The 13,728-nt window shown below is 44.0% G+C and overlaps 1 pseudogene across 1 annotated transcript; it reads right to left on the bottom strand.

The window, feature by feature from the left end:
* Positions 1-273: 273 nt before the first annotated feature.
* LOC146870235 (bystin-like) lies at positions 274-5,154 on the bottom strand (annotated as a pseudogene). The gene is made up of 5 exons (XR_014970061.1): positions 5,000-5,154; positions 3,716-3,849; positions 3,037-3,197; positions 1,594-1,696; positions 274-987 (listed from the first exon to the last, which is right to left on the bottom strand). The product of XR_014970061.1 is annotated as a bystin-like (transcript).
* Positions 5,155-13,728: the final 8,574 nt, after the last annotated feature.

A 13,728-nucleotide genomic window follows, 5' to 3' on the forward strand; every position in this document is an offset into this window, starting at 1 on the left:
GAACTACAGTTATTTGTTAGAGTTTTCCAATAAATAGAACAGGGTAACGTGGGGGTGGCGAAAGAGGAAACCGAGCCACAGAACCCAGCGATGCTGCCTCAGCGTGCACTGCCTTTTAGAAAAAGCGTATGCTGCACGAAGGAATACCAGAGAAATCAGGCAGGGCTATATCAGAGAGGAGGTGAAAAACGGATGCCTGTCCAGCATAACACCCCCCCATCACCCCTCCTGTTTTTTTCACACAATTCCAGAATTCAGTCCTGCTTGACACCATTCTTTCCGACAGTCTCAACATTTATTGCCTCATCACATTTCCACAGATCTTAGAAGTGGTTTTGCAAATCTGAATACCTCGAATGTCCAAAACCAAACCTGGTACAATGAGATGAGACAGATTCCCTGACTATCTCTTCAGCTGGTGCAATCATTAGCATGACCTCACGCACAGGTGGGGCACAACTTTGTAACCCAGGAACGGCTATTATCTCAAAACAGCAACAGGAGTCTAGGCCAAAGCTCTGTAGTAGTCATATCAAGGTCAGTCAGCACAGCAAATCCACCACAAACAAGGGCTTGAGTCACCAAGAGCATGAAGATAATGGATCAGTTTGCAGTCTGATAGGCACATAGTTCCTTGGTCACTCAAACATCATGGGCTGGGCACCTTCTGCGTCTCTTGATGCAGAGTTCACCAGCTCACGACGCACTTCAGAAGAGATCAGTGGGTGGGAGTGCGTTCGTAGCAGTTCTAGTAGCGCTTCCTTTTGTTCAGATGACAAGTCCTCCTTATAGCGCTGCACAAAAGTGAGGAGACACTGATGCCAAAGAACAGGCAGCGTCCGGTGGTCTGTACGGAAAGCCAGGAAGTGGAAAACCAAAGCGTCAACCACACGGCAGGGCAGTGCATACTTCTTATCTAGGAGGAGCCGCAGGAAGATGCTGTTGGCTCCACTGTACTCCATCTCTGCAATCTTCAGCATGGCCGCACTGAGGGAGGAAGAAAAGAGCCATTACGACTAGCAGACAGACCCCATCCTTCCTACCACCAGCTTGCACCGAAACAAACCTGGCTCTTGATTGTCTACCAAACCATGTCCACGTTTTCAAAGAACAAGTGGGAGACTCCCACCAAACCTGGATATAAACTATATATGTTTAAGGCATTTTCAATAATAACTGCTGAAACCTCATCAGTACTGCTGAAATACGCGTGCACATGTAAGGGAAAGATTAATTACATAATTTCAGTAGCTCTCCAAACCAGTATTTGGTAAATGTATGTACCCCAGTAAAAAAAAAAAAAAAAAAAGAAAAAGAAGAAAAAGAAGGCTTCAAACTTGTGCCTAGTCTTTCTAAAAATACAACATACTGCTTATACTGCTTTTACCATTCTTCTACTGCATGGGTGTACTTTCGTACCCTGTATGCAATTGTATATTATTAGTACGGTTTCTCTGAGGGGAAATATTTTTGAAGGTGGCCAAGGTGCCAAGTTTATTAATAAGGGTGAAAAGAGTAGAAGGGAGATTCAGTCATTTAAAAATGGCATTCAAGGGGAGGGGACAAGAACATATCAAGAACCATGGTCATTACCTAGAGTGCAGGACTGGGATAGAGCACTTGGTAAGGATGCTGCCCACGATCACAGCCTCCCTCAGGGAACAGGTGCCCGACTCACATAAGGGGATCAAAATACCTGGAAAGGAAAAGAGTAACTCAGTGAGCTCTACTTGAAGTTTTAGAGTGTTCTAACAGTGGAAGAGTGGAAAAACTGGTAAAATTCATTACAGTCTAACACAGACTAAAAATACCATGATCTATCCCTAGTGTTTCCTGGCAGTTTAGCCAATAGATTCAAGTTTCATGTTACCACAATCTCTATAAAAGAACAGTACACCCCACCAGTCAATCTACACACAATGAAAGAAAAAAAAAACAACATACAGCATAACCATGGAACCATTCACTAACTAATTGAACAATCATGGCTAAATTACATTCTCAGATTTCCCCGAACAGAAACAATATTAAAGGAGTGATTTACAAGAATAAGGCTGAAGAAATCAATGCACACGTAACACTTTGAGTAAGGTTTTTAGTTAAAGCTAGTGGTGCATCAATCGGGAAGATCAACCTCCTAATCTTCCACACAGGAACACAGCTCCATAAAGTAAACTACAAAGATGGCCAGCACCCACAATTCATCTAGTTAAATATATGGATATTACAAAATAAATAGTGCACAGACTGCACCCTGGTTTTTGTAAATAAAATTAAAAAAATAATAATCTTAATTCACATCTTGTTCTTTTTAAAACTTTTCTTCCCTGCAGCCAACTTGTTTCGTCCCTTAACAGAGACTTCTTCAGGGCTTAGTATAATGTTGATGTATGTATCAGCCAAAGACGCAGTGAGTTAGCGAGATTTGTAGCATTCTTTGAACTTTCAAAATTACCATGTCCTCTTGTGCGGTGTCTAGTCCTAATAATATAGGAATAGCCAATGTTCAAGTATTAAAATTCCACTGTTCCCTCTTCAGAACTGTCGGCAGCAAGTTGTGCTCAAGCATATGTAGGCATCTGAGCCCGTAACTGGCAAGGGGTGTGGTTCTCGGTCTCTTCGGCTGATACGTATACCAACATTATACTAAGCCCCGAAGAAGTCTGTTAAGGGACAAAATGCGTTGGACACAGGAAGAAAAGACTTTTATAACAAGTAGATGCGAATAAAGATTTTTCTTAATTTTTATGTTTTAAAAAAAAAAAACAAGATAGAGTGTGTACTATTTAATATAATTGGCATGGATGTTCATGACTAAAACTGCAGCAGCAGGTCTTCTGCCCATACAACATTTTTCAGCTCAGAAGTTTAGATTTGAATCAATTCGCACTAGAGACTCATTTCATGTTTCTTTCAATCAACAATACTAGGACATGTAAAAGGGGCACCAATGAAGTGTACTCGATGTGTGATAACAGTGACTGGGAACTATGTGCAAAAGTACTACTTCAGAAGCAGGGGTTCACAAGAACAAACCTTTGAACCAAGCACCAGGCTTGAACAGTGCCTTCTTGAGGGTCATGTAGAGGTGGAAGTTGAGACGTTTGTACTCTGCAATGTCATCCCGCACTCGGGGCAACAGGACCAAATTATAAAATCGCTGGGCCATCTTCTCCTTCAAGTTTGAAGAGAAAATCCTACAAGAAAGCAGCAAAGAAAATGACGTGCACATTATAAAATAGAGGATTTCTTGACTTTTGTTCGAGTATTATACACGTTACAATACTATACTTCAAAAGGAAGCTCCCGGCTTATTTATGTGTTGGAGAAACAAACCTTTGTAAAAATGTGCGAGTATTAGGAGGACCAGGTAAGGACTTTAGGGGGAAAAGTGTCACTGTAGGTGTGCCAAGAATCACCACTTCTATGGTTAGAGGAGAAATGGGGGGGGGGGGGTTTACACCTACATGTCAATTGGCTCAGGTTTTGCCTCAACTATTAAGAGCTAGCTTAGAGATAACTTGTGGATCAGATATCAGAGTATGCATAAATGATGCATGATTCCATAACGGGGTGGAAGGCAGTATTAGAGTGGAAAACTTCTTAAAATTCAACATTAAACACTGACACAAACAGCAATATGTCCACCTCTCTACTTCCAGTACCCAAAGAAGCAACTATAAAAAGACATACTGTAACATACCTTTATACTCACCTAGTGGCCTGATACATCGCTGTGGCTGTCCAGGTTTCTGGCTCCATGATGTACAAAATGTGTTCCCAGTTGGACAGAGCAGGCACTATCTTGAAGGCTTTGGGGAGTTTCCCACTCCGGTACTTTGAAAGCACCTGCAGAAAAAGGCCTTGCATTACCGACGGTGAAAGCAATATCTGGCATTTGCAGAAGAGGGCCCTTCGATTACCGAAGGGGAAAGGAATACATTTTCTGCAATAACAAGATACTGGCACATCGCAAACAGTATGAAAAGGAGTTTCCTCACCAACTATGTGCCCAGTATTACGTGGCTACAAGTGGCAAAAAAAATCTGAAACCAGAACTCCCCCTGGTACCGTGATAAAAAAATGCAAACAATCACAAGACACTCCTGACTAGAAACTGACCTAGAAGCAATGGCTACTAATGTGAGAGTATTCAGTCAAATACAATTGGGAAATCATTGCCCTAGAAGTCCAATTCTAGAACAAGATGGACTGTAACGGCATGTATAAAAAATAATTTTTTAAACAACACTACCCATTTCTAAGAGTCCCTAGTAACGATGCAGTTATAGAAAACTGGTCAAAGACTAAGTTGCAGCTTCTGCTTGCCTCAATTTACACTCTACCGTTGTAATTTTCTTTCATGGTTTCAGCTCCAACTTTCTTCAGGTTGTTTTTTTGTACTTGCATTAGTTCTGCTCCCCACCACATTTTGGCACAGCACATCTACTTCACCTCGCCGATATCTGGGAATGATCCTCTTATTTGAGACACTGCTCTCAAACTGTGAATTACAAAGCACACACTATGTTCCTGGAGCCTTCTCCTCAATCGCTCCTAAACAGTGAAACAACCTGCAGCTGCACATAAGAGCCTCGTCACTTCTTGAATTCTGCAAGAAGGTGGAGACCTTGCTTTTTCGAGTAGTCCCACTAGGCTGTAGGTGTCTTCGCCAGGATACCCTGCCAGGTGATACTGCGCTCTACAAATCTGCATAACACACTATGTCCCTATAGAAAACAAAATATGGCTTTCTTTTTAGAAACCAGCAGATCACATGTTCTTCCATGTGCAGCTTTTCTATGACAGCCACCTTGAAAAAAGTCAGGTGCAGATGGCTTAAAGGCATAGCTGGACAGGAGGGTGGCCCACGAGAGGTTAGGAGGACTTGGGCCTCCTAACCACCGGAATGCTACTAACCACCTGTATCAAATGTCACACAGTCTACTGAAAAACTCTTGACCAAGAGCCACTCTCTTCCAGTATTCGAGTTTATTACCTCCTTTACACATTTGTACACCTCTAGTATCCTGGGGGTCCAGCTGTGGCATTGGCCGACTGGACACCTCCGACATGACCGTCTCCACCTCAGTTTGCTTTTCTGTTATCTTCTCCATGATGATATCAGCCAGCGTCCACCTGTAGTAGAAAGGAGAGCCCACTGAGCTGGGATTGCACATGAATTGTACCCTCACGGGTGATAAGAACAATAGTTACTTACCTGTAATCTGTGGTTCTCCAGTATTGGTGTCTTTCATAGATTCACATGCCTGAATCATTCGGAGTGGGAGTCCCACGGTACATAAAAAAGCAATAATTATGCATATACCAAACAAAAAACACTGGTAACCTGAACCAGGAAGTAAAGTAGCCCAAGCTACAAGGGAAAAAACTTCCACAGCTATGACTATCACTGTCATTATATACAGTCCAAACTGCAGCCAATCAGGCGACAGCACCCACCAGAATGTTCTCCTCAGAGGCTCAGGCTGTCAGATTTTCTCGCACAGGAGTGAAGTAATATACCATAACCTAAAAAGCCTCTGAGGGGAGGTGGGCGGGTTGCATGTGAATCTATGAAAGACACCAATACTGGAGAACCACAGATTACAGGTAAGTAACTATTGTTCTCCAGTATTTGGGGTGTCTTTCATAGATTCACATGCCTGAATCAGAGTAGATAGCAGTACATAACCTTATGCTCATAAGACGCATATATATATATATATATATATATATATATATATATATATATATATATATATATATATATATATAAAACCTACTGGCGGTCGCCAGTAGGTAGTTATAGTTAGGACCACGTTTCCATAGGAAATCCGCAACATTCTATTTTGAATAACTTTGGCGCCGGTCGACGAATCCTCGCGAATTTTTCAAAATAGGTGGGGCACTACGCTCCGCTCCTTCCCTGAAAGTCTCGGGGGGATTCGTCAAGCGGGGGCTGAGATAAAAGGGGGGTCTCAAAACGCGTTTTTCCCATGCATTTTTCCATAGGACCTTTAGACAGGGCTACAGCCCGAACGGCTGAACAGAATTACTAGAAATTTGGCAGAGAGGTTGTCCTCAGGTCAAGGAAGTGCCTTTTGTAGGTTTGGTGTAAATCTGTTCAGTAGATTCTGAGAAAATAGCCTTTAAATCAATGTATATATCTGAGCCAGCTTACGGTGCGCTTACGGTACGCTTACCGTACGCGTACGGTGGCGTGCGCAAGCGCGATTCTGATTGGCTCTTAGATCTTAGTAAACATTCGAATTGGCCGAAACCAGGAAGCGGCGGCCGCCATTTTCTCTCTCGCACTGAGAGTGATGTTTAAAATATTAAGCCCAAAAACATGTAAAGGGGCTGTTTAGACAGCTCCCACACACATAGCAATGTTGAGGGAGTCCCCAAAGCTCCCCCAAGGCCAAAAACGGAATTTTTATTTTTTCGCTAACTTCGCCGATTACGCTTACCGTACGGGCACGGTAAAAAATTATATAAAAAAAAAATTATCCACACTCTCCCCACCCCGTGTGCAATTGGTGCCCGAAGGAGCACCAATTGTGCATGGCTTATTAAAGAGGAGTTAAACTAAAATATTAAAACAAAAAATAATTAAAAAAAAAAATTATCCACAGTCTCTCCACCCCGTGTGCAAATGGTGCCCGAAGGGCACCATTTGTGCATGGCTTATAACATATACCAAAAATTAAAATATTACCTTTCAAAACGAAGTGCATCATATGTCCTCCATGTGCGCACGGTGCGCGAAGCGCATCGTGCGTACATGGCCCATCTAGCGTAACGTGGGCACGGCACTAACTGCGTAAAGTGGGCGCGCGGTGCGCGAAGCGCACCACGTGCTCACTGTGCGCGCACGGTGCGCGAAGCGCACCGTGCGCGCACGGAACGAACTGCGTTAAGTGGGCGCGCACGCCACGAATGGCGTAAAGTAACTTAGCATTTAAAAAAACGTACAAATTCACTGAAAAAACCATAGGTTTCACACACGTTATAGGTAGGAATTAGCATTTAAAAAACCTTGCAAATTCACTGAAAAAACCATAGGTTTCACACATGTTATAGTTAGCGGAAATTTTACTGATAAAAAAACAATGAAATTCCCCCGTTATAGTTAGTGCAGGCAACTATAACTCACGCGACCGCAATCTTCTGCTGATGACATATGTGTCTTTATGAAAAAAAAATATTTGTAATATATGTATAGCTAAAAATGTATGGAAGAAGACATGGGCAAATAAGTGTCTAAATACAGTATTAGCATCAGCAGAGGATTGCGGTCGCGTGAGTTATAGTTGCCTGCACTAACTATTGGGGGAATTTCATTGTTTTTTTTATCAGTAAAATTTCCGCTAACTATAACATGTGTGAAACCTATGGTTTTTTCAGTGAATATATATATATATATATATATATATATATATATATATATATATATTACCTACTGGCGGTCGCCAGTAGGTAGTTATAGTTAGGACCCCTTTTCCATAGGAAAACCTCAACATTCTATTTTGAATAACTTTGGCGCCGGTCGATGAATCCTCGCGAATTTCTTAAAATAGGTGGGGCGCTACGCTCCGCTCCTACCCTGAAAGTCTCGGGGGGATTCGTCAAGCGGGGGCTGAGATAAAAGGGGGGTCCCAAAACGCGTTTTTCCCATGCATTTTTCCATAGGACCTTTAGAACGAGCTACAGCCCGAACGGCTGAACAGAATTACTAGAAATTTGGCAGAGAGGTAGTCCCTAGGTCAAGGAAGTGCCTTTTGTAGGTTTGGTGTAAATCTGTTCAGTAGATTCTGAGAAAATAGCCTTTAAATCAATAAATATATCTGAGCCCGCTTACGGTACGCTTACCGTACGCTTACCGTAAGCGTACGGTGGCGTGCGCGAGCGCGATTCTGATTGGCTCTTAGATCTTAGTAAACATTCGAATCGGCCGAAACCAGGAAGCGGCGTCCGCCATTTTGTCTCTCGCACTGAGTGTTGTTTATCAAACATGATGGCCAAAAACATGTTACGGGGCTGTTTTGACAACTCCCTCCCACATAGTCATGTTGAGGGAGTCCCCAAACATCCCCAAGAGCAAAAACGGTTTTATTTTTTTTTCGGCAATTTCGCCGAGTACGCTTACCGTACGCTTACCGTAAGCGTACGGTAAAAAAAAAAAAAAAAAAAAAACACTTTCCACACTTACCCCACCCCCTGTACTTTTGGTGGCCTTAGGCCACCAAATGTTCAGGGCTTATTGATAGGTAAAAAAAACTAAATTTTGGCAACATGAAATTATAAAATCGAAATAAAAAAAACACTATCCACATTGACCCCACCCCCTGTGCTTTTGGTGGCCGAAGGCCACCAAATGTACAGGGCTTATTAAAGTTGATAAAAACCGTGCACGGAACGAACTGCGTTAAGTGGGCGCGCACGCCTCGAATGGCGTAAAGTAACTTAGCATTTAAAAAACCGTACAAATTCACTGAAAAAACCATAGGTTTCACACACGTTATAGTTAGGAATTAGCATTTAAAAAACCTTGCAAATTCACTGAAAAAACCATAGGTTTCACACATGTTATAGTTAGCGGAAATTTTACTGATAAAAAACCAGTGAAATTGCCCCGTTATAGTTAGTGCTGGCAACTATAACTCACGCGACCGCAATCTTCTGCTGATGACATATGTGTCTTTATGAAAAAAATATATTTGTAATATATGTATAGCTAAAAATGTATGGAAGAAGACATGGGCAAATAAGTGTCTAAATACAGTATTAGCATCAGCAGAGGATTGCGGTCGCGTGAGTTATAGTTGCCAGCACTAACTATAACGGGGCAATTTCACTGGTTTTTTATCAGTAAAATTTCCGCTAACTATAACATGTGTGAAACCTATGGTTTTTTCAGTGAATATATATATATATATATATATACACATACCATATATATTATGAAATAGTATAACCATACAGAAATACACATGTGTTTCAATTTATGCAAAACAATTTCACATCACAAAAAGCGTCTTATAAAAGCATAGCGGAGGAGGGAGAACAGAGGCTCACCTTATTTGAAAAGATTACGTAGAACAGCTTGTCCCACTGAACCATCCGCATCACTTGCAGCTTCCAAACAGTAGTGTCTGGTAAACGTATGGCAGCTGGACCATGTTGCCGCTTTACAGATCTGGTGAAGAGGCACACCGGCGAAAAGAGCTGTAGATGACGAGATAGCTCTCGTAGAGTGTGCTCTTGGGGTCGCTTGTAATGGTCTTCCAGCTTGATCATGGCATAAACAAATTGCAGCTGAGATCCAGCGAGCTATGGTTGGCTTTGATACTGAATGGCCTTGACGTGATCTGCCATAAGCTACCAAGAGCTGGTCCGATTTGCGCAGTGGTGCTGTACGTTGTAAGTAAAACTTCAGACATCTCTTGATGTCTAGGGAATGCAAGGCCCTTTCTGCAGCTGTTTGCGGATTTGGGAAGAAAGTTATCAAAACTATGGGTTCATTAAGATGGAAATCCGTCGGGACCTTTGGCATAAATTTTGGATTAGTGCGCAGCACCACAGAATCAGATGTGAATTGCAGAAAGGGTGGATGAATAGTGAACGCTTGCAGGTCACTAACCCTTCTTGTAGAAGTTAGAGCCAATAATAACGAAACCTTCCAAGATAGGAACTTTAGATCCGCCTTGTGGATGGGCTCGAAAGGATGCCTCATTAGTTGTGAAAGCACTATATTAAGGTGCCAAGAAGGAGGCGGACGCCGAATAGGCGGAAACATCCTAAATAGCCCCTTAAAAAATTGTTGGATGACTCTGTTGGAATAGAGAGAGTTAGTACCATCCTGTCGGAATCTTGAAATTGCAGCCAAGAACACCTTCAAAGTAGAGTGGGAAAGACCAGACCTCGCCAATTGTAGAAAGAAAGGCAGAAGTTGTTCCGGCTTTGCGTGGATCGGATGGAGATTAACGGATTGACACCACATGCAAAACCTCTTCCACTTTAGTTTGTAGGTTTTAACAGTTGCTGGCGCTCGAGCATTGGCCAAAACCTCTTGGCAGTCTGGAGGGATATCTAGGTGTGCAAATTCAAGCTGTTGAGGAGCCATGCTGCTAATCTGAGCGATGCTGGGTCCGGATGACAAATTTGACCGTTCTGAAGGGTCAGAAGACGTGGAATTGGTCGAAATTGTATGGGCTCGGCCTCTGAGAGGAGGAGAAGCTCTGTAAACCAGTACTGGCGGGGCCACCTGGGAGCAATTAAGATCATGCGGCAAGGCTGTTTGATCTTGCGCAAAACTCGTGGAACCAACGGGATCGGTGGAAAGGCGTAAGCATATATTTGCGACCAATTCATCGAAAAGGCATTCCCCAGCGAGTCCTTGTGGGGAGCCCAACTTGCGAAGAGTGGGCATTTGCGGTTCTGGCTGGTCGCAAAGAGGTCTATATCGGGATGCCCCCATTCGTGAAACACTTCGTCTAGGAATGGTTGGTGTAACTCCCATTCGTGATTCGACGTTGTGGTCCTGCTGAGGGAATCCGCCAGAACATTCGTGATTCCCGGGACGTGAATGGCTTTGAGGTTGATCTTGTGGCGGATCGCCCAATCCCAAATCTCTTGCGCTTGCTGGGATAGGAGGGCTGACCTCGTCCCGCCTTGTTTGTTCAAGTAATGCATACTTGTTGTGTTGTCTGTTCTTACAAGTATGCATGCTCCTCGGATGATGGTCTGGAAGGATTTTAGAGCCAGGAATATGGCTCGCAGTTCTAGCAGGTTGATATGCCACTTTCTTTGTTCTAGAGTCCACCTGCCATTGACTGTCATTCCTTGAAGGTGCGCTCCCCAACCCTCGAGGGATGAGTCTGTGGTGACTATGAAATCCGGCATTTCGACCAGAAATGGGCAACCCTCTTTCAAGTGGTCCATCTGACTCCACCATTGAAAGGCCTCTCGCATTCGTGGGGTGATGTGAATGAGATCCTCGAATGACCCTGTGATCTGAAGCCATTGCAGATTGAGTTCCTCCTGCAACGGTCTCATTCTGTACCAACAGTTGGGAATGAGATGAATGCAAGACGAAATCATCCCTAGGAAGGATTTGTATACACGGACTGAAACGCACTCTTTTGAACTTAGAGAGCGCGCAAGATTGCATATCTTGGTTTGCCTTTCTCTTGATACGAAGGCTTTGGCCAGATCCGTGTTCAACGTCGCTCCTAGAAACGTTCTTCTTTGCGAAGGAATTAGATGTGATTTCTCCAGATTTGTTGATAGACCCAGGGATTGGAAGAGTAAGAGGCATTTCTGAACATGCTCGGATGCTACCTTGGCGGAACTCGCCTTGATAAGGCAGTCGTCCAGGTACGGGAATATTTGAACTCTCTGCAGACGAAGATGCGCAGTTACTGGCGCTATGACCTTTGTGAAGACTCTGGGTGCAGAACGGAGTCCAAATGGGAGGACTCTGAATTGGAAATCCCTGCCAGCCACTCTGAACTGTAGATATTTTCTGTGCCTTGGTAGGATTGGTACATGAAAATAGGCGTCCTGCAGGTCGAGGGTGGCCATGTAATCTCCCATCGAACGCAACTGCAGAATTTCTTGGAGCGTCAACATCCGGAAAGACATTTTCTTTAGAAATTGGTTGAGGGCGCGAAGGTCGAGAATTGGACGCCACTCTCCTGATTTTTTCCGGATGAGGAACTATCTTGAGTAAAAGCCCGTTCCCTTTTGTAAGAGAGGGACTTTTTCGATTGCTCCTTTTTGAATCATCAAATTTATTTGGGAAAAAAGCTCCTTGAGATGAGCAGGGGGTGGACCTTTGGGAGGAGAATTTGGCGGAATTTGTGAATTCCAGAGCATGGCCTCTGGATATTATATCTAATACCCACTTGTCTGAGGTAATCTTGGACCAATTTGAATAAAAGTGGGATATTTGACCTCCAATTCTTGTACGTGGGAACGGTAGAGATGGTGGCAGGTGGCTGAACTCATTGCTTCTTACCGGACTCTCGTCCGCGAAAGGACTGCTTCTTACGCGACTGCGAATATTGTTGATTTCGCTGTCCGTAATACTGCTGGCGATAATTCTGAGATCTTTGATTATTCTGAGAGGTTTGAAAGGAACGCTGTTGGTTATTACCTCCCCTGCTAGAGAAGGATCCACGTCCTCTGGCTCCCCGGAAGGTAGATTTTCAGAATTGCAAACTACCCAGGGACCTTGCCATCTCCGTATACTTCTTTATTGCCTGTAGCGCTTCATCTACATGTGCACCGAACAAGGATTCACCATCAAATGGCATGTCTATAATTTTAGACTGCACCTCCTGGCGAAACGATGTTGACTTCAGCCAGCCCTGCCTTCTCAGCACTGCGGCTCCTGCCAGCTGCCTGAAACCAGTTGATGCCACATCCACTGCTGCGTCGATGATTTCCGCAGACGCATACTCTCCTTCCTGCCGGATCTTTATAGCCTCGGATTTTGAAGGCTCCGGTAACATGTCGAGGAAAGGAGAGATGTCGGACCACATCTGGCGGTCGTATCGCCCTAAAATCGCCAGGGAGTTTGCAGCCCGAACTGTGGTGGCTGCCATCGTAGACACTTTCTTTCCTATTGCGTCCAACCTTCTACCATCTCTATCAGGTGGAGCTGATATGGGCGTTGAAGGATTTCTAGCCCGTCTGAGCCGCTTGTGCTATAACCGAGTCTGCCTTAGGTTGACCAATCAGGCATGCTGGTGAATTACTTGGGGCTCTATATATCTTGTCCAGCCTTGGTAACACTGCTGGAAGAGAATTAGGGGTAGCCATCAGTCTCAATCCCTCCTTCCAAATAAAGTCAATGATTGGGATTGCCCGAACCTGCTTCCTTGGTTGGTCCTTGAAGTCATACAGGAAGCAGTTATCTTCCTTTGTCTCCATGGGAATCAGGAATCTCTTGGTCGCTCTTTCCATAAGTGAATGGAAATTCCCAATGTCCACCGGGGGAGAGTCCACCGGAGCTGGAGCACTTGGAGAAGGAGTTTGTACTTGGTAATTATCCCTCTCCGACATGATAGATTGATCATCTACCTCTCCTTCCTCCCTTTCATCGTCTGAAACCTGCAATTGCCGAGATGGCAACGGAGAAGGTGGTCTTGGTGACTGGAGCGACGACAACTGTACTCGTGGTCTGGGTGTAGTCGGAAGAGATTCCGCCGTTTCCGAAGGAGGAAAACGTCTATAGTAATCTTGCAACATATACTGCAGATTATCAAGTAGTTCCAATGGCATTTGACCAGACGGCACTGGTGCAGGTGGTGTTGGCTGTGGTTCCATATTAGGATGTTCGTACTGTTCATCCTCATCATCCTCATCTTGATATTTGATGAGAAGCTCCGATGGACTCCTTGCAGTCCGAAATCTCATCTTCTTCGGAGTCGTTATCCTCCGATTGTAAAAGTTGCGCTGGTAATTTTAGAGGCGATATAGCCTCTAAAGACGATCCTCTACGCTGAAGAAGCGTAGATGCTGGTGACTTTTGATCAGACACGACAGACGACGGAGTCGCAGTCCATACCATAGATAGAGAAGGTGGTAACACTCGTGTCGACGGAACCAATCCTGACGTTAAAGCCATTTTCGATTACGAGGCTGTTTGTCGACGAGATGGCATCCGTCGACGATGGGACAATCTTCGCCGACGACGATGCCGACAACGAGGCAATC

This window comes from Triturus cristatus, chromosome 1_1 (assembly GCF_964204655.1).
Source record: "Triturus cristatus chromosome 1_1, aTriCri1.1, whole genome shotgun sequence".
Lineage (NCBI taxonomy): Eukaryota > Metazoa > Chordata > Amphibia > Caudata > Salamandridae > Triturus > Triturus cristatus.